The sequence below is a fragment of the Cervus canadensis genome, chromosome 1 (assembly GCF_019320065.1).
Source record: "Cervus canadensis isolate Bull #8, Minnesota chromosome 1, ASM1932006v1, whole genome shotgun sequence".
Taxonomy (NCBI): domain Eukaryota; kingdom Metazoa; phylum Chordata; class Mammalia; order Artiodactyla; family Cervidae; genus Cervus; species Cervus canadensis.
The window spans coordinates 119,377,262-119,401,230 of NC_057386.1; positions in this window are offsets into that span (position 1 = coordinate 119,377,262).

The following is a 23,969-nucleotide window of genomic DNA, read 5'->3' on the forward strand; positions in this document are numbered from 1 at the left end:
CATGGGATGTATCAGGGACTCTCGGGAGGCAAAACAGAAAACATGGGCATGAGCCTTTCTAGTGGTTTCTGCAGGAAAAACAAGTCACAGTAGGCAGGTTAAAGATTGGCCAGTTTGACAGTTTCCAGCAGGTTCTGGGACATACAGGCTGTCCCTAGTTGTCTGGTACCTGGCCCCTGGGGGTCACCTGGACTGTGAGAGCCCAGGAAAGGAAGAGGTTGGGGTATGGGCTCTGGATTGGTTGGTTTGCTTAGAGACACTTACAAGCGAGTCCTTTTCCAGCTCTAGGAATCAGCTATCCCTGGGAAGGGTGGTCTGTCCAGAATAAGTATTCCCTCCCTCCACCCATGATGTCAAAACATCAGAAAATATAGCAAATTTTAAAATGTGATGAATACCCCTTGCAGAGAGAAACATGGAAGGCAGATGACCTGCACCCAGGCCAGGTGGAGGTCTGGTTAAATTATGCCTTGCATAAATGTGGTCATGGGGTTTCCAATGTCCCTGCAGTTCCCCTATATGGCACTTGTCCTCTAGCCAAGGGCTGGGTAAAGGGTCAGGAAGGAAATCAAGAGGGAGGAGCCACAGATGGCCTAAGAGCACCACATCCAATCAGACAGATGGGTGGAGAAGACTAGGTGGCCAGGTGACAGTCCCCAAATGGGCAAACCCTGCCAGGACCCAACAGTGCTGAAGTTCCCGGTGTCTGAGACCACCCCGGATCAGACAAGCATCCAGGGAAGGAGAGGTGGGCGGCAGGGAAGAGAGAGAAGAAAACAGAATCTCTGGCTGGAGAATCCTGGGCTGTTCTGCAATCGACAGCCTCACTGTTCAGATGGGAATGCTGGATCAGAGAGGGGCAAGGACTCCCCCAAGGTCACACAGCGAGGGCAGGGCAGAGCAGGGACTGGGATTCTGATCTTTCAGTGACAGAGGCATCCCTGTGGGTCCTCCACAGCTCCTTTCTAAACACAGCTGGACCCGATTGTAGATAGTGCCTGGGTTTCCAGCTTCGCCTAGAGATGTGAGACAAGAGGGAACATCCACTCCTAGCTCCCTGCCCGCCGTGTCCCCAGCACCTCAGAGTCTGGGTCAGAACCTTTCCCTGTCTGGGGCTTATTTTGGTTCACACACAGAACCCAGCCCCAGTACCTTCGCTCTCTGAAGCTGGCCCTTATTGTAACGAACACAGAGTGTTACAATAGTGCCAAGGCCTGGCACTCATCGTGTGCTGAGGGCCTGTTTGAATGTGTCCACACTTTATCTCTCTTCCTCCTCACTCTAACCCTACAAGGTAAGTTTTATTATTATTTCCATTTTACAGAGAAGGAAACTGAGGTCCATTTTGTGAATATTTCCAAAAGGAAGGAGCAGACACAGACCCTTTCCCAGATACTGGGTTCAATATGTGTATTTGAGTTGCTTCCATCTTTTGTGCTTGTGCTCCATCACGTCTGACTCTTTGAGACCCTGTGGACTGTAGCCCACCCAGGCTCCTCTGTCCATGGAATTTTCCAGGCAAGAATACTGGAATGGGTTACCATTTCCTACTCCAGGGGATCTTCCTGACCCAGGGCTTGAACCTGCGTCTCCTGCATCTCCTGCATTGGCAGGTAGATTCCTTACCACTGACTTCCATCTCAAACATTTCCTTTTATTAAACACAAGCTGCTGGGCACTTAACATACATCATGTCATCTCATCTTTGTAATGGCCTCATGAAACTGGCACCATTGACATCCCCATATAACAGATAAGGCAGAAAAGGGGTGATGTGTCTTACCCTAGGGGACATGGCCATCCAGATGCAAAGCTGGGGTTTAAACATAGGTCTTCTTAGAGCACAGTGTCTCACCTATCTATGTTGTACAGAATGCAACTTAGCCCTGTCTCTTTTCCTTTCTATCTCTTTTTTTTGTGCCAGCATCCTGTTGCCATGGAAATCAGCTGCATATGCTAGTAGCCAGACAGAACTTCACCTCATCTGTATTTCCCAACTTTTGCTTTCTTCTCTGTCCACAGCAAAAAAAGTTCTACTATGTGGACACCTACACATACTTGGAAGATTCAGGAGTTAACATTCTCTGGGAAAACCCTGACTCATGGGGTCAGAAGCTGGTGGGTGAACATTTCCCACTCCTTCTTTTTGTGTCTTGGGTGAAAGCATTTGAGGTATGTTCTATATATGGTTTGTCAGATGGGGCCTGTGTGGGGCAGAGCCCAGGTATCCCTAGTGGCACCCAGCTCAGTAATGCACCTTTGAGTTGGCTTTCTCTCATCCCCGTTTCACCCATTCAGTCCCATGGGGTGGGGGACGTTCAAAAATGCACTCAAGTATTTCCCATAGGGGCTTTCAAACTTCCCACCTCTCCCCACATTCTGCACAGATCTGGAGGACAGGCTTAGAGGAAGGACTGGTCCCTGGACTGAGCCACATACAGTGTAGTTTTTGCCTATTTCCTTCACCTCACGGTGGGTAGGATTCAAGAGGCAAGCTGTTGCCCCATTTGACAGACAGCAACATCAAGGCACAATATGTCTGTAAGATTTAGAAATTCCTGTCAAGTTGGCAGCCACTGACCCAGATCAGAGAACTGACTGAACCCCCAGAAAAGTGTCCCCAGATGGTTCTCCCTTCCAATGAGGGCTTCCGAGTTCTTACTTTTGAGGATTTTTAGCTGCTGTTCATGAGCGAGCTTGGAGGAACCAGAGCGCATGTGGCCAGTGACTCACCTTCTGTAAGCCACAACTGAGTGTGTGGAGGTCATCTAGTCCAACCTCATTTTAAAGGTGGGTATACTGAGCTCTCTCCAGTAGACATTTTCTTCTCTAATAGTATGATAAAATGCATTTTTAATCTTTTTGTAGAACCGTGTTTCTCTCCAGAGGAAAAAGAAAGCATTTAGGCTTATAACTATGGAAAATGCAAGTAAGAAGACTTATAAAACTTGCCTATAATTAATCTTACCATTCGGGTATAACCATGCAACACTGATTTAATATATGACTCAAAGGATGTAAAATGTAGTTTGTGCCTGTTAAAGATGGATCAGCCGAAAATGATTGTTTCCAGCCCTCTTTTTTTTTTTTCCATTTATCCCTTTCTCATTTACTGAGATCTATTAAGTGTCAGGCACTGTGCTAATTCACATTATTTAAAGAACAAAATATGAATAAGTTAATGTGAAGAGGAAAATTTCCCCTACTTTATTGTTTGAATAAGGGACAAGGAGTCTTCTTCGGCAGTTATGCAAAAAGTAGAGAAATGTTCTTTAAATGACCTCAGATGGATCCATGTAAGAGTGTGTACATGTGCGTGCCTATGCTCTGTGTATGTGCAGGCACTATACGTGTGCTGTGTGTGTCCACATACGTATGCCTGTCCAGTCCGAATTCTCATGAACCTCTTGAAATCCTATTTCCAAATCCTTAACGATCTGTGACATCGGGTTGAATGGCCTCTTGAATTGCATCAGAGAAATGAATCTATTAACTCATCTCTTGTGGTGCCCAGTTTAGGTTGTTGTCATTTTTCATCTTCTTATAGATGCTGAGGGAAATAGTTGAGGTTGCCTTCGTGGGAGTCTCTCCTTTCTCTCCCCACAGTGTGTGTTGGTGGGGGAGTCCCTCCCGCTCATCTCTCTGCCTCTTCCCCATCAGTCCTGCCCTTTTCTGTTGGGAGATGTTATCCTGTGAGGCGAAATTTTGCCACAAGGGGTCCTTCGTACTCTTTCAGCGGAAGCAAGTCTTTGTTTCAAACAGAAAGGGATTTGGAGCCCGAGAAACTCTGGTTTACATCCCAGCTCGGCCACTTGCTCTGCCCAAGGCTTTGGAAAAGGGATTTGACCTCTGCGCCCCTCAGTTCTCCTGACTGAGAATTGGGGAGAGCAGCCCTTTTAACTGCATCATCTAAGCATCAGAGCAGCCTTGCAGGAAAAGTGTTCGATGTGGTACCTGGTGCACGGCAGGCGCTGGCTAAGTGGCAGCTCTTCATAACAGGCTCTGCTGCTCAGTTCTTGGAAAATGGGGATTAAAAGAGTCCCCAGTTCATGGGGGTCACGGGCAGGATTAAATGAGATAGTACACATCAGGTACCCAATCAAGAGTTTGTTGATTGAATTATTACCTTTTTGAAAGTGAAAGTGAAAGTTGCTTAGCCATGTCCGACTCTTTGGGACCCCATGGACTGTAGCCAGCCAGGCTCCTCTGCCCATGGAATTCTCCAGGCAAGAATACTGGAGTGGGTAGCCATGCCCTTTTCCAGGGGATCTTCCCAACCCAGGGATCGAACCCAGGTCTCCCACATGGCAGGCAGATTCTTTGCCATCTGAGCCACCAGAATTTCCCATTACCTTTTTAACCATTAATAAATAATATTGCTGTTCAATAATAATAATTGATAATATTGCTAATTGATAATATTGCTAATTGATAATATTGCTGTTCAATAATAATAATTGCTGTTCAATAATATTATTGTAAGGTCCCGGTCTGCTAATGTCCCCATTTACAGAAAAGGATAGGAGATAAATTAGGCTAGCCCTTTGACAGGAGGTCAGATGGGGCAGTGAGCTCCTAGGCCTGGGGGCCCAGGAGTTGATCTCCCATTGCCATCTCATCCTCGGCTCACTGGCAAGTGGCATCTGCTGAAAACGTCCTGGTAATCCTCCCGTCTCGGCTGCCCTAAGAGCAGCAGCTGCCCCAAGGTCACTGAGAGAACCCCCCTCAAGGCATGCAGTGTAAATCGTGCCCCTCACAGCTGTGCAGCAAAATAACCAGCTCCTTGACCGCCCACAGAAAACCAGCGACCCACCCTGAAGCATCGAAGCTCCTTCTACTGTCCTGCCCACACCCTCTTCTGTCACTGCGAAAGTTCTTCCAAGTGGCTCCTCATTTTGCAGGGACACTTTCAACCTGACATCAGGTCTCCAAGGGATGGCCCTACAGGGGACACTTTCCCAGCCTCCCCCAGGCAGTCATCTGGGGAGACTTGGTTATTATCTAAGAGAGAGCTGTGGTCTGAGACCAGGTCCAGTCTGAGTTCAACTCGAGAGCTCCTATTTATTATTTGAAACAGAATTGCCGGAAAGAGTAAGTACTTAATAAATATTGGCTCTGTTCTTTATCTATCTACCTATTTATCTATTATATTGATTCTGCTCTAATCTATCTAAAATATATAAATTAGAAAAAGCTAATGAAATACATATAATATATATAGAACACTTGTATATAAATATAGATAAGAGAATGCTTGCGTGCTAAGTCGCTTCAGTCATGTCTGACTCTTTGTGACCCTATGGATTGTAGCCCACCAAGTTCCTCTGTCCATGGAATTCTCCAGGCAAGACTACCAGAGTGGGTTGCCATGCCCTCCTCCAGGGGATCTTCCAGACCCAGGATCAAACCTGTGTCTCATGCGTCTCCAGGTTCTTTACTGCTGGTGCCACCTGAGAAATCCAGGTAAGAGATATACATAAATACACATGTATATCTATATATGAGGGTATAGCTAAGAGGTTAGATGAATGACTATATGAATACATGTATACATATAATCTTAGGGTTTCCCAGGTGGCGCAGTGGTAAGCAATCTGCCTGTCAATGCAGGAGACATGGGTTCGATCTCTGGGTCTGGAAGATCTTCTGGAGTAGGAAATGGCAACCCACTCCAGATTTCTTGCCTGGAGAAGTCCATGGACAGAGGAGCCTGGTGGGCTACAGTCCGTGGTGTAGCAAAAATTTAAACATGACTGAGCACGCAAGCACACATACCATCTTACACCCCATGCACAATTAAAAAATTTTTTTGATTGTACTTTTATTAACAATAATTAATAATACTGTCTGTGAAAAAATAAAGCAAGATAAGGGGTTAGAGTCTGACAATGTAATTTAGAGTAATTTAGGGTAAATCGTAAAAAAAAATTTAGAATCTTGCTGTAGATGGCACTATTCATTACTCTTTTCTGGCATTTTTTTGCGGGGGGCTGTGTCTCGTGGTTTGACACACAGTCTTTTGATCCTCTCAACAGTCTATTGAGGAAGGTACTATTATCATCATCCCATTTCACAGATGAGCAAACAAAGTCCCAGAGACATCCAGCGCCATCTTCAGAGTCCAAGCTCTTAACCGTGCACTCTGCAGAGGAGACTGCGACTCAGCGTAGCATTGAAGGGCTCAGCGCAGTGCCTGGCACCCGAAGGCTCAGAGCCTGGTGGCTGTTTTCCTGGGAGGCTCTGAAGGGCCCAGAGAGGCAGCCGAGAGGGTTCCTCCAGGTTGATGCTTTTTTAACTGACCTTCTGTGGGGTGGGGGCACGGAGCTGGGTTATCTCACGGTGGCCTTTCAACCTCTGGGAGGGCTGGGGTCAGGGCCGGGGCAGCAGGCCTGCCGGGGGCTGGAGGGCTGGGCGGCAGGGAGCAGCCTGTCAACGTGAGACATCCCAGGAGGACCGGTGGGGAGGGCCCAGGGGTGGCAGAGCAGTGGGGGGACCCTGCCCTGCAATCCACCATCCAGCCTGGGACAGCAGACGAGGGCAGAGGGCCAGACGGGAGGCTGGTCCCGCCCTTCTCCACGCTCCTCCCCCCACCAGCTGTCTTCTGGGCTTTAGTGGGATTTTTTAAAGATTTTTTGAGGTGGCCCAGTTTTAAAGTCTTTACTTAATTTGTTACAATATTGCTTCTGCTTTATGTTTTTGGTTTTTTGACTCCTAAGCGTGTGGGATTGTAGCTTCCCAACCAGGGATTGAACCTGTGCCCCTGCACTGGAAGGCGAAGTTCTAACGGCTGGAACTCCAGGGAAGTCCCCAAGGCTCTAGGCTCAACACTTCATCTTGTAAGCCTGAATGGCGCTCACGATCTGTCTTTAAGGAAAAATGAGAAAGGTAGAGGGCCTCTAGCATCCTCTCACCCTGAGCTAAACAACAAGAATGACTGGATATGTGACCTTCCCCACCTTCTTCCTCTGCCAGATAAGAAACATACAGACATGTAGGATTTCCCTCCGTGTGCAAAAATTAGATCACATCCCACTGTTACTCTGCAGTGTGGCTTTATCACTGATAGGCCCCGGATAGTTTTCAAGTTAAAATGTCTGGGTCTGCCTCATTCTTTTTAGGCGTTGCATAATATTCCATGCTGTGGCTATACCATCACTCAGCCATTTCCCAACTGATGGATGAAAAGTTCACACCAGGTTTGTTGCATGTTATAAAATATGCTATGATTAAAACCCTCGTATGTGTTCCTTGAGTCCTGACTGCTACTTCTAGAGTTCCAGAAGTGGGTCAGACACCACAGAATTTTGGAATTCCAGTAGATTTTTATCAAATTGCTTGCCATTATGGCTCTTTTTTCCCCCCTAAGCTTTTTATTTTGTATTGCAGTATAGCCAATTAACAAACAATGTCGTGATAGTTTCAGGTAAACAGCGAAGGGACTCAACCATACATATACATGCATCCATTCTGCCCCCAATTCTAAAGGAAATACATTCTGAATATTCATCGGAGGGACTGATGCTGAGGCTAAAGCTCCAATACTTTGGCCACCTGATGCAAAGGGCCGACTCATTGGAAAAGACCCTGATGCTGGGAAAGGTCGAGGGCAGGAGGAGAAGGGAACAGAGGTTGAGATGGTTGGATGGCATCATTGAATCAATGGACATTAATTTGAACAAACTCTGGGAGATGGTGAAGGACAGGGAAGCCTGGTGTGCCACAGTCCATGGGGTCACAAAGAGTCAGACACGACTGAGCAACTAAACAACAACCTCTACGCTATTCAGTGGGTCCTTGTTGGTTACTCATTTTAAATAAGGAGTGTGTACATGTCGATCCCAAACTCCCTAACTATCCCTTCCCCCAGTCCTTCCTCCCGACCCCCAGCAACTATAAATTCGTTCTCTAAGTCTGTCTCTCTCTGTTTTGTAAGTTCACTTGTATCATTTCTTTTTAGATTCCACATATAAGGGAAGTCACACGATATTTCTCCTTCTGTCTGACTTACTTCGCTCAGTATGACAACCTCTAGATCCATCCACATTGCTGCAAATGGCATGATTTCATTCTTTTTAGTGGCTGAGTAATCATAAGATAAGGGCCCTTGCGATTCACAGTGCCTCCAACGGTCTGCTCAAGTGCTGGTGTCTGTGCAGCCTGAGTGTTATCTGTGTGTGCGTGAGAGAGGGAGAGAGAGAGGGAGGGTGGCAGGGAGTGAGGGAGGAAGGGAGGATGCCAAGGATCAATGGATCTGGTAGATGAAACCTGAAAATTGAAAGAAAAATTATATTTAAGACTTTTATGTCATATGTCTTTGAAAGCAAAGGTTCTGCCATTTTTAAGGGGAGAAGATAAAAATCATGGTACTGTAGTCACATAACCGATCACAAAGGAGACTGTCATCCAAAAGGGAATGACCTGGCCCTGTGACTACGACAGTGGTGTCCAGAAGAAGGGATGCAGCTTGGGGTGGGGGTCTCAGGTGCACATTGCCATCAACTTGATGAGCCAAAGGGCCAGATGAGAGACTTCCGTGGTGATCCAGTGGTTAAGACTCTGTGCTTCCAATGTAGGGGTGATGGGTTCGATCCTTGGTTGGGGAACTAAAATCCCATATGCCTTGTGAGCTGGCTGAAAAAAAAAAAAAGCAAAGGGCAGATGAGATGCCCAGGATGGAAGCAGTGAGTGTTGCCCTGGGGAGAAGACCCTGACTTTCCCTCCCCAGGTCCCTGGGGTGCCGTTTACTCTGCCTGAGTCCCCGTCACTGCTGGTGTCTGTGCCCTTGTGCTCCTATTGGCCTGAATCTCTCCCTCCCTCTGGGAGGTGGCCCCTGGGGCACTGGAATTGCTCTGTCCTCATTGGCAGAGAGAGAGAAGATTCTGGAACTTCATGTTTTCCCAGGGCAGCTCTTAGGCTGTGATGGATTGGTGGGAGGTAGAGAAACCCAGCTCCCTCCCCTGAGCTGGGTCAAATTCAGAGGCATAGTTCACACTGCAGAACACCCTGTGGGATCAGGTTGAGACTTTGCCTGAAGGTGCATCCTCACGGGACCCCCTTTCCTGCTTCTCTTTCTCCCTTACAGGTTTCTCCTGGGGACAATCCATTAATAAATGCCTGGCACATGAGTCTTGTCTCGGGCTCTGCAGACCTGGGCACCAGGACAATAGCAATTCTGCAAAGCCCTCTGTTGGGAACAATGTCTTCATTCCACCGTCATCCAAACTCCAGATCTCAAACTCTGCTGCAGCAGAGTGGGTAGAGGCAGTCTCCCAAAGTGAGTTTGACAGTGTGAACCCCGAAACTTAAAGGCTGTATCCCTCTTGTTCTTTGTTGTTGTTCAGTCGCCAAGTCATGTCCAACTCTTGTGCAACCCCATGGACTGTAGCATGCCCGGCTTCCCTGTCCTTCACTATCTCCTGGAGTTTGCTCAAATTCATGTCCATTGAATCCGTGAGGCTACCTAACCATCTCATCCTCTGCCACTCCCTTCTTTTGCCTTCAGTCTTTCCCAGCATCAGGCTCTTGTTATCCTACATCTAAGAAGGCAGCCTGAAAAAGAGCTGTCACTCAGCTCATCACTTGTCAGCTGGGTAACCTTGAGCAATTTGTTCATTCTCTATAATCCTCAGTTTCCTCATCTGTGAAATCAAACAATAATGGTGTTTATATCATAAGCTGGTGAGAGTTAAACAAGATAATGCATTTCACTGCTTATATTCCAGGGCCTGGGTAAAGAGTAAATGCTAAACAAATGCTGGTGGAGACCCTGCTCACTGCATGGTGGGCAGTTATGTTTCCAAACTCAGGGATTAATAAACTGTTAACACTTATCATGGTCCAAGCCCTGTAGCATCACCTGGGTAACCCTGCTGACACTGGGTTTTTACACCTTCTGACGCTCTTTTTAATTTTAAGACTATCGGTACAAAAGGGAAAGAAATTCAAAGTAAAAGTCCTTCCTAAGTACCAGCGCCTACTTCTCCTGTTGCCTCAAAATAACCAATGCTGAGAATCCTTTACATTCTTCTGGGGAAAAAAATCCTACCTGATAAAGTGCCATCATATTTATTATTATGATGGCAATTAATAAGAAATTGCCATAAAAGTGCATGGCCGATCCAGGGGATCCAGAGAAAAGAATGGCTACCCACTCCAGTCTTCTTGCCTGGAGAATTCCAAGGACAGAGGAGTCTGGCAGGCTATAGTCCATGGGGTTGCAAAGAGTTGAACATGACTGAGTGACTTTCGTTTTCACTTTCATGGAAATTTCTTGTTAATTGCCATCATTATAAAAAGTATGATGCCATATTATTAAGCAGGATTTTTTTTTCCCCCGGAAGAATATAAAGGACTCTTAGCATTGGTTATTTTGGGGAAGCAGGAGAGCTAGGCGTTGGTACTTAGACAGGGAGGACTTTTACTCATCAGGACTATGGTGAGCTTTAGGCGGAAGGTGATGTCCACGGTCTTGCCTGGAGTAGGTTCTCAGTCATGTCATAGCTCACACTTGGGATCACCTGGACACAAGAGGACAACCTAGTGACTTTCCAGATGTAGGGCCAGGAGAAAGTGAAAGTGTCAGTCACTCAGTCGTGTCCGACTCTTTGCGACCCCATGCGACTCCATGGAGCCCACCAGGCTCCTCTGTCCATGGAATTTTCCAGGCAAGAATACTGGAGTGGATTGCCACTCCCTTCTCCAGGGAATCTTCCTAACCCAGGGATCAAACACCGGTCACCTAAATGCAGGCAGATTCTTTACCATCTGAGCCACCAGGAGAAAAACCAGATAATCTATGAAAAAAACTCAGCAACAGTTTTGATGATAGAGAAGAGAAAGTGAAACAAATACATAAAGAAAAAGCTTCTGTGGACCCTCTCCAGAGGTTACCACTGGGACTAGTTTGGGTAACTCTCCAGTCTTTCTTTCAATGCATTTTTTATATTTCAAATATAAATGTACCCCTGGATAGTCTGGGAAGTATGGATCATATTCTGCCTACTTTGCAAGTTAGTGATTTTTGTGTGATGAATGGGGTAGAACATTTCAGCGTCAATACCTATGGCTCCATTAGCTTTCTGTCCTGTGAAATACCACTCAGTAGAGTCAGTGTTCATTTAACGACTCCCCCTCGGGTGGACACCTAGGTTACTACCCACTTTCTCCACTGGAAGTCATACTATGTGTGAATATCTTATGCTTGTTTTTCTTTGTGCTTGTGTGGTAGTTTTATACAAAACATCAGCTGACTCCCCCTAAAGACTCCCTGAGAAAACCATAGGTTGAGAAGGCTAAGTTTTTTTTTAAAGAAAAAAATAACTTTTTATTTTGTATTGGAGCATAGCTAATTATCAGTGTTGTGACAATTTCAGGTGGACAGCAAAGTGACTCAGCCATATATACACGTGTATCCATCCTCCCCCAAACTCCCCTCCCATCCAAGCTGCCTCATAACATTAAGCAGAGTTCCCTGTGCTGTACAGTTGGTTACTTATTTTTTTTCTAGTACGATTTTTTTTAAAAAATTTACATAAAATAAGCATCTATGGGTAATGTGCAGGAATATAAAGCAACATGTATTATATATGTATTTAGATTTAACTCTAATTCTAGATGTTTTGGGGGAAAGAATTTTATTTCTTAATTTGAATAGAAATAGCCAAGTCATAATATTTCCTCAAGGGAATTAATATTAGTTTGAGAGTAGTTGCTTAATATAATTTCATGATGACTATTCATTTTAAATAGAGCAGTGTGTACATGTCCATCCCATACTCCCTAGCTATCCCATCCCCTCATCCTTCTCCCCTGGCGACCATAAGTTTTTCTCTAAGTCTGTGAGTCTGTTTCTGTTTTGTGAATAAGTTTCTTTGTATCATTTCTTTTCAGATTCAAGTGATGTGAGGATATATTCTCCAAGAAGGCCAAATTCTTTTTAAATTTCTACTTTTTATTGAAGTGTAGTTGATTGACAATGTTGTGTTAGTTTCAGGTATGCAGCAAAGTGGCTCGGTTATAACATGGATGTACATCAACTCTTTTTGAAATTCTTTCCCCATTTAGTGTATTATATGAGCAGAGTTCCCTGTGCTATCCAGTAGGTCTATGTTGGTTTAAGATAGAAAACCAAGAAGGCTAAGTGTATTAGCCTGACCGCAGTAAGGGATGATATTAGCCATGTCTCGAAAGGGAAGTCGGGCAGAGGATTGATAGGGTTTTAAAAGCTGGGCTGGATGATTGGAAGGCAGGAAGTGGGTTGACATTTGGCAGAGCTGATGACATGATGGCTCTGGATGGGTGGACACAGCGAGGCTTGGATTTGGGGTGAATCTTGATGAGCAGATTATCTTGATAAGTACATCATCTAGCCTCTTCTTCTAGGGTCAAGGATGTCCCCAAACCAACAGCTGGGTTGTTTCTACTTGGCCTCAGCATTTCAGTTGATGTTGCTTTCAATTTTTAATGCCTGCAAGGTGAATTTTTTGCGTCAAAAGTATGGCTGCTTAGAACTGCCAGCATATAGCAATAATAAGAAGCAGATGAACTGTTAATTGATTTTATTGTTGTTTTTCTTTACAGATAAATGTGCCTTCTTATTGCCTGGGGCAGCCACTTCACTGCACCCCTCCCTCAGCTCCCAACAGCGTTCCAGTGATTGACACAGAAGTATTTTGGAGAGAAGCTGGCAGGAGACAGTAAAACAATGTCCGTGATAAAATAATTCCTTTCTGCTGTTGCACATACCACCCTCTCCAATACAGTATTGGTTCCAAGTTATATTTCTGCCTACAATCTTAGAGGTTAGTTATTTTCTTTAAAGAATTTTTTTTAAAGTGTTGGAATAATTTTAGATTTATGTCACAGTGGCACAGACAATATGGAGGATTGCCATATCCCCTCACCCCTCATGTTGACATCTTTCTTTCTATTTCTTTAACTTTATTTTTTAATTTACTTTTAGCTGGAGGATAATTGCTTTACAATGTTGTGTTGGTTTCTGGTGTACAACAATAGGAATCAGCTATAGGAGGCAAATATACACTCCCTCGTGAGCCTCCCTCTCACCACCACCCCATCCCACCCCTCAGGTCATCACAGAGCCCCGAGCTAAGTAGAGACGCAGACATAGAGAGCAGCTTGCGGATGTGGTGAGGGAAGGAGAGGGTGGGACGAATTGAGACAGTAGACTTCCCTCACAGCTCAGCTGGTAAAGAATCCACCTGCAATGCAGGAGACCCCATTTCAATTCCTGGGTCGGGAAGATCCGCTGGAGAAGGGATAGGTTACCCACTCCAGCATTCTTGGGCTTCCCCGGTGGCTCAGCTGGTAAAGAAACTGCTTGTAATGCAGGATACCTGGGCTCGATCCCTGGGTTGGGAAGATCCCCTGGAGAAGGGAAAGGCTACCCACTCCAGTATTCTGGCCTGGAGAATTCCATGGACTGTACAGTCCACGGGGTCGCAAAGAGTCGGACACGATTGAGCAACTTTCACTTCACTTCACTTCACATATATATACACACACTGGCACGTATAACACAGATAGCTGGTCAGAAGCAGCTCTATAGCACAGGGAACTCAGCTCGGTGCTATGCTGGCATCTTTTGACATCATGGAACTTTCATCAAAGTTGGGAAACCAACTTCAGCATTCCGCTGTTATCAAAAAGCTATTCTAACTTTATTCAGATTCTACCACCTTTCATACAATCGTATTTCCTTTTTTTGTTGTTGATCCAGTGTTTCTTCTGGGATCACTCATCTTGTTTCCTCTAATCTATGACAGTTTCTCAGTCTTCTTCTGTTGCTTGTGACTTTGACTGATTTGAGGAATACACTCACTGGTCAGGCATTTTGTAGAATGTCCCTGCACTGCGGTTTCTCTGATGTTGTTCTCACAATCAGATTGGGGCGATGGGTTACTGGGAAGAGGACCACAGATGCAGGAACCCCATTGGTCACCTGCCCTCACAGGTGGTGGTGACCTTCATCATGTGGTCAAGGTGGTGTCCGCCGAGTTTCCTCACTGTCACACCACCATTTTCCTCCTTCCCACGTTCTCTTATTTGTGGGGAAGGTCAGGGGGAGGAGAGAGGAGGGATTAAGCTCCACCTCCCGGACAGTGAGGCATCTTCGTCTTATTCTTTGGTTTCTCCTGTAATCAGAGTTTGTCCCACTTTCCTCATCAATCACTTTTGTGAAAAGAGAATTTCTCAAATTCCACCAAAATACCTATCTCTCTCCATGATGGATAACCGCATGCTTGATGAATTGAAGATCACCACCCTGCACTCCAATTTCATTCAGTTTGATTGATTGGAGTTTCCCCAAAAGCTCTCAAGCAAGAACCCCAATATTCCTCGAGTTCCTTCTCAGGGTCCCTGGAAATCCGTCTGGAGTCAGGCATCTGAGGGGGAACTGGGTAGCATCTTAGATGGGGCCTCTTCCACTGTGGTCTCTAGACCAGCTTCAGCATCACCTGGAAGCTGGTCAGACATGTAGCTTCTCAGGCCCCAGCGAGACTGCCTGATTCAGACTCTGCATGTGAACGAGTCACCCAAGGTGACTGGGGCACAGGTCTGTCATTTGAGAAGTGCCGTCTTAGCATCCCGGAGCCTAGAGGAATGGGGCAGGGGGATCAGCTTCCAGTAAGGGTGGTCTCGTCTCTGTCACTGCCACACCTGCCATAGTTCTGGCTCTGGTGACTTGAGTTGGAGGAGACAGTTAGGAAGGGCCAATGTGAGGGTCACAGAGGCAAGGGGGGAGAGGCAGGTGGAGCAGAAAGGAGGCTCATGGACAAGCCTGAGACTGGAGGAGGGTTGGAGGGCTGGGGAAGGTGGGCGAGAGGCGGGTGGTATCAGCACCACTGATAGATGAGCGTGGTGCCTGGGATGACCTTGAGGAGACGGCTGAGAGCCGGGACCCAGTGATGGATGAGCTGGGGTGGGGAGGCCGCTTGACAGCTGCAAGGAGCAAAGGGCTCAGGGTTCAAGAGTCCACTGTGGGTGGCAGCAGAGCCCAACAACCACGAGAGAGAAGGTGTTCCTCTCTTTCCACAGCAGTGTTCACAAAAGCTCGCCTACTCCACAGTTATCTCTTAAAAAAATTTTTGTTTTAAGTGTACAGTTGCAGTTTGATGGCATTCAATACCTACACTCTGTAAGCCAACCATTACCACCAGCCGCCTCCAGAATGTTTTCATCTTGCAAAGCTGGAGCTCTGCACCCACTAAAAATAATCCCCCAGGCCCCCTTCTCCCCCCAGCCCCTGGAAACCACCACTTCACTTTCTGTCTCTGAGTTTGACTCCTCTAGGAACCTCATATGACTGGAATCCTACAGCATTTGTTCTTCTGGGATCTCTTTCCAGCTTCGTGATTGCCTGCTGAACCAAATGGAGCAGGAAATGTTAGTCCCATTGTAGAGAAGAGGAAACTGAGGGTTGGGGTGAAATCCCTGGCCTTGGATTTCACATCTAGTAAGTACCACGCGTGATAGTCAGGAGTCCAGGAGACCATTCTGACTGTGTGGAATGTTCTGATGCACCCACTATGAAGGTGGGCTGGAAGGGAAAGGAACAGAACTGAAGGCACATGTGGAGGTGGGGGGATCACTCCCTCCAAGTTCAGGTCTCTGAGAGATTGTAGCTTTAAATCTCCCCAGTACCTGCCTTGGTACCTGCTATATAAAAGATGCTCGGATGTTTGATGAGTGAGTTAAATGTAGAGTTGCTTCATTCCCATTTTAACTATTGATAAGAATGAGTTTGCTAAGACAAGATGGGGAATCTATTCGAGGAAACTGGGGTAATATAAACATGGTGGCTTTAGTAAAATCAAGTTCATGGTGAATTCAGAAGGCTTTCTGAGATTTTGCTGGGTCTCCCACGCTTGTCACTGGTCACCCAGGGCTGTGTGTACGCGTGTGCTAAGTAGATATTGGGATTCAGTGTGCCTTGAATGAAACCATTTCATGTTAACCTTTTAAAATAGATATCGCAGAATTCCCTGGTGGTCCACGGGTTAGGACTCTGCTCTTTCACTTCCTGGGGGCCCAGGTTAAATCCCTGGTCAGGGAACGAACATCCTGCAAGGTGTGCCACATGATCAAAAATAAATAAAATAATATAAAATAGAAACCTCTGAAATGCACAAGTACTCTTTCCTCTAAAAGAGTGTCACTTAGGGGTTTTCAAACTGTGTTCCAGTTAATTCAGACACTGGACGTTATTAATCACCTACCACATACCTACCTTTAAAAACTTGGATTGTGTTTAATTTCTTCCTACCCCTGTCCTCTAAACAGCTTAAACTTATTTTACTAATCATAATATGTTATATCCACTAGACCAGGGGTTGGCCATTTTTTTTCTGTGAAGGGAATTGGTAAATATTTTAGACTTTGAGGGCTGTATTTTCTCTATTGCAACTGGTCAATGCTGATGCTGTAGTGGAAGGATGCCATAGACAAGATGTCAATGAGTGAGCATGGTTGGGTTTCAATAAAACTTTATTTACAGAAACACATGGTAGGCCAGATTTGGGCCACAGCTATAGGATGTTGACCTTGCAGTAGATTACGAACTATGCTGTGCTGGTCTTTGGATTTCCGTGGCCCTAGAACCAAGCTGTGCTTCAATCTTTGGAAACAGGAAACACACTCGCCTTCCGTTCAGTGTTGCCTAGGAAACGGGCTGGTATGACTTGATGGTAGAGGATGCTCTGTTGGCCCCCAGATCTGCTCTGCACCTCTTTGCTCAGGTTGGCCAGTGGGGTCTGATCACCTGGAGTCCCTTGCTTTCTGACTTCCATGGGGGCTTTGCTATTGGAAGGTGAGGCAGCATATTGGGAAGAGGAGGAGAGAGGGCCATGTATTTTCCCCTGGGCTTCCCCCAAGCTGGGCCACTGGTTGGCCAGTGGCTGCTCCCTCACCAAAAGGCTACAGCCCCCATCAGGCAGCCTTGTCTATATTGCTCTTTCCCTCCATGTTTCAGGAGCTGTACCCTCCCTCCTAGTCAGTCCTTGCTGCTGTAACAAAAATACCATCGACCTGGGGCTTGAACAACAGACATTTGTTTCTCACTGTTCTGGAAGCTGGAAGTCCAAGATCAAGGTATTAGCAGTTTCCGTGATTGGTGGGAATCTCTTCCTGGTTCACAGTTGCCGTCTGATCACTGTGTTCTCACATGATGGAGGGGGTGAGGGAGTGCACAAAGTTATTTATTTTGCTGTGCCAGGTCTTAGTTGCAGCACACAGGATCTTCATTCGTCCTTCATTGCAGCACATGGGATTTTTAGTTGCAGCATGAAGGATCTAGTTCACCCCACCCCCTTGACTGTAAGTAGGACCTGGGACTTATTTCTGAGCAGTAGCACGGGGGAGAGGGGATGGGATGCCCTATCTGTGATATGTTACATGGATTGTAACCTCCATCTTGCTGGAAGACTTTCTCCCTTGCTGCCTCTGATGATGAAAGTGGCCACACCAGGAGGCACACGTGGCCAAGAGCCAAGGGCAGCCTCCCGTCCACAGCCAGTCAGGAATGGAAGCCATCCATCCTACAGCCTTCAAGAAACTGGGTCCTGCCAACAACACAGGAGCTTGGGAGTGACTTCTTCCCCAATCAAACCTTCAGATGAGACCCCAGCCCTGGCTGACATTTTGTGATCTTGCCAGAGATCTTGTCCCTGACGATTCAGCCCAGCAGTATACCAGTTCCCCCAAGAAACAGAGAATAAACGTCTGCTATTTTAAGCTGGGTTTGTGATAATCTGGTCATCAGTTATAGATAACTATGCAGGAAGATAACTGCCTCTATTTTATGGGTGAGGATGGTGAGTTTCAGAGATGTAAGCTAACTTGCTCAAGGGGACACAGCTGGGAAACGGGCAGCCCGAGAACTGTCAGGCATTGGTTACTAACTGCCTACCCCTCACCATGTGCTCATAGTTCCAGCAAGTGGATGTCCTCTCAAGTGTCACTGCCCTTGGTGAACGACTTGCCTCTGAGCTCCTTCCTGCTCTGCCCGGCACCACCTGGGGAGCAGCAGGAGGCCAGGGTTTGTAAAACACCATCCAGCTGTCAGCACTGGCATTTGTCAAAGGAAGTGACTGCTCTCGGGCCCGAGCACCGTTCCCAAAGTGGACACCGCTTTTGAAATGTGCTAGCGTACAAGCTTGTCAGGCTCGGCCAGAGGAACTGGGGCAGTGATCTGATGCTGGGGGACAGACCAGGGGCAGGCAGCTGCTGCCACAGAAAGCCAGGCATCTCTTTGCTTAGTTCACCGCTTGTCCAAAGCTTCTTTCTCCAAAGCATTGAGGGGCTGGGTGAGCAGAAACTACCTCCCTTCAGATCTTCCTATTCTTAGGACCCAGAGCTGATGAAGAATCCACCTGCCAATGCAGGGGACTTGGGTTTGACCCCTGGGTCCCTTTATACTTGAGGAAATTGAGGCTGAGGGAGGTGATATGACTTAGGTGACATAGCTTGTTAGTGGCGGGGCTAGGTTTTGGTAACAGAGCATGACTTCACAACCCTTTTAAATATTTATTTATTGGCTGAGCTTGGTCTTCATTGCTGTGTGGGCTTTTCTCTAGTTGTGGTGCATGGGCTTCTCATTGGCAGTGGCTTCTCTTCTCGCTGAGAACAGGCTCTAGTGTGCATGGGCTTCAGTAGTTGCAGTGTGAGGACTCAGTAATTGCCATTCCCATCTCTAGAGCACAGGCTTAATAGCCCACGGCACATTTGCTGCTTTGTGGGATCTTCCAGAATCAGGGATTGGACCCATGTCTCCTGCATTGGCAGGCTGATTCTTTACCACCAAGCCACCAGGGAAGCCGATTCAGAATGCTTTTTGTGATAATATTGCAGATACAGATCTGTGACTCGATTGGTGAAATCTTCCTTTTCCACTAATTGACCCAAGTAGCCAAAGGGACAGACTCTTGTCAACACCTCCTCATGATCCCTTTACCATCATTTTACAGATATAAATTTGATTCTCCATACATAGATGACAGATAATTGGAAGTATGTAGGTTCAAAACATCCTTTCAGTTCAGTTCAGTCAGTCAGTCATGGCTGACTCTTTGCAACTCCATTGACTGCAGCATGCAAAGTCCTCCCTGTCCATCACCAACTCCCAGAGCTTCCCCAGACTCATGTCCATCGAGTCAATGATGCCATCTAACCATCTCAACCTCTGTCATCCCCTTCTCCTCCTGCCTTCAATCTTTCCCAACATCACGGTCTTTTTAAATGAGCCAGTTCTTTGCATCAGGTGGCCAAAGTATTGAAGTTTCAGCTTCAACATCAGTCCTTCCAATGAACACTCAGGACTGATCTCTTTTAGGATGGACTGGTTGGATCCCCTTGCAGTCCAAGGGACTCTCAAGAGTCTTCTCCAACACCACAGTTCAAAAGCATCAATTCTTCGGTGCTCAGCTTTCTTTATAGTCCAACTCTCACATCCATACATGACTACTGGAAAAGCCACAGCTGTGACTAGACAGACCTTTGTTGGCAAAGTAATGTCTCTGCTTTTTAATAGGCTGTATAGGTTGGTCATAACTTTCCTTCCAAAGAGTAAGCGTCTTTTAATTTCATGGCTGCAGTCACCATCTGCAGTGGTTTTGGAGCCCCCCAGAATAAAGTCTGCCACTGTTTCCCCATCTATTTGCCAAGAAGGGATGGGACCAGATGCCATGATTAGGACAGAGGAAATCCACAAGGGATGGATGAATGAAACCTCACATGCCTGTCTCTGTGGACGGAAACTCAGGTTGGCCACGTCTAATGGGAAACAAACAGTAGTTACTACAGTGACTCTTTCAAAGCTGCGTTTTGAAGGCTGCTGCTGCTTAGTTGCTCAGTCGTGTCTGACTCTGTGCGACCCCATGGCCTGTAGCCTTCCAGGCCCCTCTGTCCATGGATTTCTCCAGGCAAGAATACTGGAGCGGGTTGCCATGCCTTCCTCCAGGGGATCTTCCTGACCTAGGGATCGAACCTGGGTCTCCTGCATTGCAGGCAGATTCTTTACTGCTGAGCCACCAGGGAAGCCCATACTTTGAATACTCATTGTCAAAGGTCATGGGACCCCTGAGTTACAAAGGGCTTTTTACTCATAGCACAGCAAGCAGGAGGATCATGGTGCCCCCACTGCCCCTCAAGGAGTGATCCAGGTAGATGCTGTACGCTCAATGAGTTTGCATCCCAGATGAGAAGCCCCAAGTTTAGGGAGGGCTTCCCAGGTGGCACTAGTGGTAAAGAACCCACCTGCCAATGCAGGAGACATAAGAGACATGGGTTTAATCCCTGAGTTGGGAAGATTCCCTGGTGGAGGGCATCTGCTCTAGTATTCTCACCTGGAGAATCCCATGAACCTCTAGAGGATAGTCCATTGGGTCATAAAGAGTCAGACATGACTGAAGTGACTTAGCACAGACTCATAAGAATATACATGTATTCATATGTATGATATACATGTGAATGAATATATACATGCCTTATACATATATTTATATATATATATGTACATCTTTGATTTATATATATCTTTGCGACCCCGTGGACTATATAGTCCACGGAATTCTCTAGGCCAAAATACTGGAGGGGGTAGCCTTTCCCTTCTCCAGGGTATCTTCCCAACCTAGGGATCGAACCCATGTCTCCCAAATTGCAGGTGGATTCTTTACCAGCTGAGCCACAAGGGAAGCCCAAGAATACTGGAGTGGGTAGCCTATCCCTTCTCCAGCAGATCTTCCTGACCCAGGAATCAAACCGGGGTCTCCTGCATTGCAGGTGGATTCAATTCTTTACAAACTGAGCTATCAGGGAAGCCCGTAGTTAAATATACATATGTGTATATATGAATGTATGTGTATGGATATACATTCACATGTATTTCATGTTGTATTGTGTATCATATACACACATGACTATAGCATATATAATATATACATATAACACACACATATATATATAATGCACAGATCTTGTCTTATGCCCTTCGCAGATAATTGCATTTTTTAAAAAACAAATTGCAGGTTTGTGGCAACTCTGCATTTGAGTAAGTTTATTGGCCATGTTTTTCCCCACAGCACCTACTCGTTTTCTTCTCTCTGTGTCATATTTTGATATTCTCTCTGTATGTCAAACGTTTATATCCTTATTCTATTTATTATGATGATCCAGGATCCAGGATGTTTGGTGTTCCTACTGTACTTGTTTTGGGGAGCCTCAGTCCCCACCCATATACGATGGTGAACTTAACTGACGAATGTCTTGCCTGTTCTGACTTCTCCACCCACCTGGTATTTCTCCCTCTCCATGGGTCACTTTATTCCTCAAGACACAATAATATTGAAATTAGGCCAATTCAAAACCCCATGGTGGCCTCTACACGTTCAAGTGAAAGGCAGAGTTGCACATCTCTCACTTGAGATAAAAAGCAAGGACCAATTAGCTTAGCAAGGAAGGTGAGAGTGTTAGTCGCTCAGTTGTGTCTGACTCCTTGCAACCCCATGGACTGTGGCCCTCTGTCCACAGAATTCTCCAGGCAGGAATACTGGAGTGAGTTGCCATTCCCTTCTCCCGGGGGTCTTTCCTACCCCGGGATTGAACCCGGGTCTCCCACATTGCAGGCAGATTCTCTACCATCTGAGCCACAGGGGAAGCCCCAAGCTTAGCGAGGAAGGCACATCCAAAGCCAAGTTTGGCACAAGTTTTGGCCCAACAGGTGGCCAAGTTGTAATTGCAAAGGAAACATGTTTGAAGGAAATCTGTTGTTCTAGACACCTCATTATGGGTATGGGAGCTTCTCAATGCATTGTGGCCAAGAGCCGGGCTCCCTGCCCTGCCTGTGTGGTCCCCATCCTCCGCCCTGACCCCCTGAGCACAGCAGGTCTCTCAGAGCCCACCCTCTAATCTGTCCCGGGGGCAAGGCTGCTGTGACACAAGGCCCGGCCCCACTGCTTCGTCCAATGCCAGGAAGCAATGGGCATTGTGAGTCTCACGCAATTTCCTGGGAAAAGGGCAGCTACAGCGGGCTCAGCCCTTGCACCATCCTGTTTTGCTGCTGAGAGATCTGAAGCTCCACCTCTGGAGGCAGCACTCTTGTCTGCCTCAGGGCGGTGGAAAAGTGCTGACTTTCTGCTAGAAAGTGAGCCCTTCCCACATTCTCTGTGTCTGGATGTTGGCACTCCAAACGAGAGCAGGAACACCCAGCTTCCTGGAAGCTCCCTCCCTCCTCTCTGGGCGGCTTACCTGCACAGGGTGACATCCTGGAACTTCCATCCCCCTCCGTGGCCGCCCCAGACTTTGGTTTCATCTGCTCCTGGGGCTCCCCGCTTCCGGCTGGCTGGCCCTGCAGTCTGTCACCGACAAGATGGCCAACCTCAGAGCCGGGTGACCTTTCAAAGGCACCGGGATTTGTTTAATTTTTCAGAACTCACCTCTCTCCATCCTTATCAGAGGCAAGCCAGTCCCCAGCTGGGGAGGCTGTTTGGCATCTTTCCCTGAATTTTGAAACAGATGGGCTGGAAGCTTCTGGGACGGTATCCTTTTTTTCTCAATGAAAAGGAACGGAGAGAAAGGAAAGACAATGACAGGACAGGATGGGGTGGAGTAGAGCTCCCTAGAGAAGAGAGGAAAAAGCAGAACACACACTTAATGACTATAATGCCTGATGCATTATCATAAAAACCTTTGTTACTGTACTTTCAGAAAAAGGTCTTACCTGCACTTAACTGCAGTTTATGTTTGCAGAGCTTTTTTATGTTTGTCCAGCATTGTCTCTGCTAATCCTTAGAGCAGCACCTTGAGGTTTTATTGTTGCCATTTTGCAGGTGAGGAAACTAAGGCAGAATCATTGCCCAAAGCTATGCACAGTGTGTAAGGGTCCAGTGTCCAAACATAGCACCACAGACACTGAGGTCTGTACATGAGGCAGGTCTGAGTCAAACTCACCTCATCCTTATAGTAATTTGGTGATGCCAGTGGTGGGGGGAATGGACCCTCCCAATTGGATATGATTTTCAGGATGTCACTTTTGTTTTTCAAGTCACACAGCCAGCAGATGTCAAGCACAGGAGGAATAATAATATAATAATGAATACTAGGCAGTGTTCAGCACAGGGGGATTCAAAACCCTTTACCATCCCTGAATTAATTTTTAATCCCAACAGTCCCATGTGTGTGTGTGCTAAGTCACTTCAGTTGTGTTCGATTCTTTGCAACCCCATGGACTGTAGTCCGCCAGGCTTCCCTGTCCATGGGATTCTTCAGGCAAGAATCCTGGAGTGGGTTGCCATTTCCTTCTCCAGGGGATCTTCCTGACCCAAGACATACTATGTCATGGTACAATTATTGCTATTTTACAGGAGAGAAGAAAGCTCAGAGATATCAAATGTGTCCGAGAGCAAACTGCTGGTGGGTGGTAAAAAACTGGTTGAAATTGCAGCCACCTGACCCTGTAACCTACATCATCCTTGACCATCAAACCTTCCTATGCAGACCATGGTCAGTGGGCCTCCAGCATCAAGGTTTTTCTCCGGTGGGGCCACCTGGTGTTCATGGATGAACGATTCTGGATGCCTAGCTACACGTGATCCTCTGGAGTCACGTGCCAACTTACCTTCCTTCCTTCGTCTTTCTGCTCTGACTGGTCCAGATACCCCACACATGGCCCCTAGAAACCACAGGGACATTTTGAGGGTGGTGCAAACTGGTTCAAGTGGGAAAACATCTCTTAAAGAGGGAGAAGTTGTAACAGGCTACACCGACCAAATCAGGAAAGGAGGACAAGAGATTTTATAGAAGGGAGGCTGCTGGAAGGAAGTTATGCTGAAAAATTGTGAGCATGTGCCTGTTTAATTTTTTTGAATATTAGAAATAGTACTTGTTTTTTAAAAATAGGCATGCAATCACTTTCCAATGCTGTGTTAGTTTCTGCTGTAGAAGGAAGTGAATCAGCC